Below are 6,046 nucleotides of genomic sequence, written 5' to 3'. Positions count from 1 at the left end.
TGATCTCGATCTCCTGACCTCGTGATCCGCATGCACAGGGCTTTCCCCCAACCCCCCATTGCTTTTTATGTCCTTGAAAAAGAACTAAGACAACTGAAATGTGCCACCATGCACAGCTAATTATTTTTATTTATTTGTTTTGAGACGGAGTCCCGCTCTGTTGCCCAGGCTGGAGTGCACTGGTGCTATCTCAGCTCACTGCAAGCTCCGCCTCCCGGATTCACCCCATTCTCCTGTCTCAGCCTCCCGAGTAGCTGGCGTGAGCCACCGTGCCCGGCATTATTTTATTTTTTGTAGAGACGGGGTTTCACCATGAGGCCCAGGTTGTTTCACATTGTTTTAATCCAGGCTGGTTATAAACTCCTGGGCTCAAGCAATACACACTCCTTGGCCTCCCAAAGTGCTGGGATTATAGGCTGAGTCATTACACCCAGCCTCTATATCATGACTTCTTTCATGGCAAGTAAAGTGACTAGAACGAATGTAGACTTTACCGCATCTCTTACATTCATAGGGTTTTTCTCCAGTATGAATTCTTCCATGGAGGTGAAGGGAACTGAGGCGACTGAAGGCTTGGTCACATTGTTTACATTCATAGGCTTTCTCTCCAGTATGAGTACTTCTATGGTTACAAAGGGAACTCAAACCACTAAAGGCTTTGCCACATTGTTTACATTCATAGGGTCTCTCTCCAGTATGAATGCCTCCATAGTAACCAAGGGAAGTGGAACAGCTGAAGGCTTTATCACATTTGGTACATGGATAGGATCTTTCTCCAGTGTGAGTCCTTTCATGAGTCTTAAAAGAACAAGAAAATCGGAATGTTTTTTCACATTCCTTATATTCATAGGGTTTCTCTCCAGTGTGAGTTCGTTCACGTATTAGACAAAACCGGAAACAGTGAACGCTTTACCACATTGTTTACATTTATAGGGTTTTTGTCCTGTGTGAGTTCTCTGATGTCTTTCAAATGAATTGAGAACATAAAAAGCTTTCCCACATATCGTACATGTATAACTGGATTTCCACTGTCCGTTATCATGTGTCTTCTAACACCTGGAACAGAAACCAAGAATTTGCCACACTGTTCACATTATATTGCTTCTCTCCATATATTTTGTATCCTGAGTGAGCTAGGATGTGCCTATTAAGGAGGGAATGACGTACAAAGACTTTTCCACAAATACTTCATTCACATTGTTTCAATCCAGGAGAAATGCTCTCATTCAGATCAAGCTTTTGTATTTGGCTGACAACTGTCCATACTGACTACCGTCTTTGCTTTCACACAGTCTCTGTATCATTTGATTTCTGGGAAAAAAAAAAAAAAAAAGACAAGCACATTATTATTGCTTGGTTTAATAACTTTCTACTTATTAATAGGTCTTTGACTTACACTGCTACCAATACCAAGGGAAATGCTTTTTTTTTTTTTTTTTTTGCCATGACTGAATTATTTGAAAGTAAATGGGTTACTACTGAAAACACAGCTACCACCTGCATGGCTATGACCAAATTAGTAACATTCATGTACACAATTTTGTAGTACTATTTTCAAGTAAACTGTTTTCCAAACACTGACTGCTACACTGAAGCACATTACATTTTGGGTGAAATTTTTCTAAAAAGAAATAAATTTCAAGTGACTCTTATTTGTTTTGATTGCTTGTTTTTAAGTTCATGACAAGCTAAGATTCCTTCAGAGGACTTTATTTCTTCTTCTCAGTGCAAATTATCTTATCTCTTTCCCAGATTTTTCAAAGTGATCTTCAATATTCTGACCTTTCCATTTGTTTCCTAAAATGCAGACCCACAAAATTATCACAAATTATTACAAACTATAGAAACATTACTAGATTTAATGTTTATTGTACACAGTGCCATGCCTGATTTCTTCACCAAATCATTCCCTTGCCACATTCCAAATCACAAATAGCACTGATGATAGGGAAATACTTCTGTAATTAAGTGAAATGTGTTGTCATTCTCACCTACAGAAGCCAGGTTCCTGCAGGTTTCCTGCATCACTTCTCTGCAGAGAATCTTCTGAGAAGGATCTAGCAAAGCCCATTCCTCCTGGGTACAGTTCGCAGCCACATCCTCAAAAGCCACGGACTCCTAGAACATTCCACACATGTAGATAGATGGATGGGTGAGACTGACAGCACTGGGAATCTGTACTCAATCCATAAGCTGTTTACATGATTCTAAAATTTCCAAGCATTTATTCTGTGCCTTGATTGTCACAACTCTTACTCTGTTCACACATACTCCCTCCCACACAGCAGTATGAATGCTAGAATTGAACTATTCAAAAAGGCAAAAGCAAAGTAGAAACACCCATCTTATTAGAGAATCCAGGGAGTAAGATGTGCTGCTAGGAGTTACCATTTAACTTCACTTTGTACATTTCTAGTATCTGTCATAATAAAGTCCTACCTGATGTGCATAAGGGAGTTAATATGATCAGTCCTCAGACTACTTATTCTTAAAAACGCCTGCTCGCAAAGTTCCATCTTTGTATTAGTAACTTACATTTTGAAAGGGATTCCACCAACCCTAATAAGAATGACTCACTGCATCTAAATGGCTTATGCAATATATTTGCCAAAACTTTTTCTGCTGAAGGTGTATTATTTTGTGTCACTGCAGTGGTTCTTAGGGAACCAGACACCAAGACACTGTCTGAACACTAAGTGTTCAATGAGTTTCCCTGGTAGACAATATTTTACACGTGCTGTCACTTGTTAACTGGGGAGTTGAGCCCATTCCATGTGATTACACCAAGACAGAGTAGGCTCATTAAATTTAATTGAGTAGTAAATAAAACCAATAATTGATATTTGACAATACTAATAGAACAATTTTAAAAATTTCTATTGCACAATGTCAAGGCAGAAAGGAATAAGAGGAAATACGACACGTGTTTTTTAAAATGACATTAATGTCATCACTTCCAGTTGCTATTCCTATGAAATCACATAAATTCCCAACTCAGGTTGTTTTTAGGCAAGGAAAACTATTTTTTCATAAGTAGTAAAAATGACAAATGTCTAATGATTTTTAGTCATCTAAAAAAAGACTGATGGCTTGTCTAACATACTTCTAAGATTTTCAAACGAAAATATTCAGGACAGCACAGTATTAGCAGAGAGATGAGCAAGCAGATCAAAGGGAAAAAAGTGTTAATGACCCAGCATTTATATGGAAAGTTGAGGAATGATAGAGTAGGCACTGTAGAATAGAAAAAGAAATCACATGCACTTTAAAATATGAGGCAAACCAGGCTGGCATCTACTTGGGAAAATGCATTGCATTCTTCTCTATTCCGTGAGCCATAATCAACTTATTATACATTCGAATATGAAAGATAAAACCAGAACACTTTCAGAAATTACAGGAAGATTGTTTTTTTATGAAGGGTTAGGCAGAATTTCTTTTATGTAAGAAAACAGTGATAAAGGAACAGACAAACTCAAACATATTAAAATTTAGGGAATAAAAAGAAAATACAATGGGCAGGGCATGGTGGCTCATGCCTATAATCCCAGCAGCTTGGGAGGCTGAGGAGAGCGATCACCTGAGGTCAGGAGGTTGAGATCAGCCTGGCCAACATATCAAAACCCCGTCTCTTTGTTGTTTGTTTGTTTTTTGAGACGGAGTCTCCCATTGTCGCTTGGGCTGGGGTGCAATGGCAAGATCTTGGCTCACTGCAACCTCCACCTCCCGGGTTCAAGCAATTCTCTTGCCTCAGCCTCCCGAGTAGCTGGGATTACAGGTGCCTGCGACGAGGCTCAGAGAATTTTTTTGTATATTTTGTAGAGACAGGGTTTCACCATGTTGGTCAGGCTGCTCTGGAACTCCTGACCTCATGATCGGCCCACCTTGGCCTCTCAAAGGACTGGGATTACAGACCTGAGCCACTGTGTCAGGCCTAAAAACCCGTGTTTACTGAAACTACAAAAATTAGCTGGGTGTGGTAGTGGGTGCCTATAATCCCAGTTACTCGGGAGGCTGACACAGGAGAATCACTTGAACCCGGGAGGCGGAGGTTGCAGTAAGCAGAGATGGCGCCACTGCACTCCAGCCGGGCTACAGAGCAAGACAGTGTCTCCAACAACAACAACAAAAAAACCCTCGAATATCCAGATAAGAGGATACAAATGTGTCCACTGTCATAAATTCTTCACCATGTTACAGGAAGGAAACTGACATTTTGGTGAATCTTTGTAAATCATCAATTTATCTATCACACTTTTATTTCACCAGTAACATTGACAAAGCTAAGTCCTACAATTTCATTTGAACTTACCCTTAAAAAGAACAGACCTTTAAAACTTACTACACTCACTCTGGGGAAGAAATAAATATGAATTTTTAGCAAATAAAATACACCATTTTACCTTGCCTTTTTGGAAATAATATGTTTATCTTTCAAGCTGTACTGAGAAAATATATCTTACAGTCAATGAAAAACTGAAACACAAAGAAGCGGACAAGCCTTTTCAAGGTAACAAACTCAGGGAGAGGCAGTGCTGACTCCAACACAGGCCTTTGTAAGTGTCACGGCAGGCCATTCCATCCCTCGGGACACCCATCGTGTTCAGTAAAGTGCTCAGTGACCACCTAGGAGGCACTGGCACTGCTCTTTGTCCTCCTGTGCGCCTTCAGTGCATTTTCATGTTCAGGTTCTTGCACATCCTCTCTGGGGTGGGTTTTCCTTGTCCTTTGGGACAGTTTTTCTCTCTTCACAAGTCTGAGACAATCTAGAGAGCAGAAACCATTTCTGCCTTTTCCTCTCAATATCAGCATCCCATTGGCAGACCATCAATGTGTCTCCGAGGAATAAAAACTCCAGCTGGAGGAACAGTTTTAATGACCTAGATTTAATCACATTATGTTGTATTGTCCATTCATTTTAATGTCCTAAAATTTTAATAACCCAAAGGGGTCACCATTTTAGATGAAACTATACCAGGAGATTCCTCTAAGGCCAAGAGCATCCAGCTGCTCCCCTGAGAGACTGTACCCCCTACCTCAGGCTGTCCTTGGCGATGAGATGACCCCGGGGCTGATACTCACTAGACCCTCCAACAGACACCCATAGTGGGTATCCTGGGTCATCCCCAAACAGTTCTAAAATGCCAGGAGTAGGAAAAGACAGGAGGGTGGCTGAGGACACAGCATCCTGTCAAGTTTTCACGGGGGGACCTCAACTTAAAGACATTTTGGTAATATGCACACTTAGGAAAGACGAAAAGAAGAGAGGCACAAGATTATTTTTTATAGTAGAGTGTCAGATGATTTATTCTCCGCTTTCCTCTCATGTAAAATGTTTGGAAACAGAAAAACATTTTGGCCAATGTGGCTCACGCCTGTATTCCCAGCGCTTTAGGAGGCCGAAGTGGGTGATCAGTTAAGGTCAGGAGTTCAAAACTAACCTAACCAACATGGCAAAACCCTGTCTCTACGAAAAATACAAAAATTAGTTGGACGTGGTGGTAGGCTCTTATAAGCCCAGCAACTTGGGAGGCTGAGGCAGGAGAATTGCTTGAACCCAGGAGTCAGAGGCTGCAGTGAGCTGAGACTGTGCCATTACACTCCTGTCTAGTGACAGGACGAGACTCCGTCTCAACAACGACAAAACAACAACAACAACAAAAAATATATATAAATACATTTAAAATTACTACTTGTAGATATTTGAAGTCATGGGACTGACTGTAGGTAGAAACAAGAGAAGGCAAGGAAAGTTTATATTTATATTTATATATAATTATATAAAATTAATATACATAATTATAATATATATCATATGGGCTGTGCACAGTGGCTTACACCTGTAATCCCAGCAATTTGGGAGGCCGAGGTGGGCAGATCATTTGAGGTCAGGAGTTCGAGACTAGCCTGACCAACATGGAGAAATCCCATCTCTACTAAAGATACAAAAATTAGCCAGACGTGGTTGGTGGTGCATGTCTTTAATCTCAGCTACTCAGGAGACTGAAGCAGGAAAATCACTTGAACCCGGGAAGTGGAGGTTGCG

The 6,046-nt window shown here is 40.5% G+C and overlaps 1 pseudogene; it reads right to left on the bottom strand.

Annotated features, from left to right (window-relative positions):
- Positions 1 to 369: 369 nt before the first annotated feature.
- Positions 370 to 5,124, bottom strand: LOC144333638 (uncharacterized; annotated as a pseudogene).
- Between the last annotated feature and the right edge of the window lie 922 nt (positions 5,125 to 6,046).

The sequence above is a fragment of the Macaca mulatta genome, chromosome 13, assembly GCF_049350105.2.
Source record: "Macaca mulatta isolate MMU2019108-1 chromosome 13, T2T-MMU8v2.0, whole genome shotgun sequence".
In the NCBI taxonomy this organism is placed as follows: domain Eukaryota; kingdom Metazoa; phylum Chordata; class Mammalia; order Primates; family Cercopithecidae; genus Macaca; species Macaca mulatta.
This window is presented reverse-complemented; position numbering and strand designations above follow the sequence as displayed.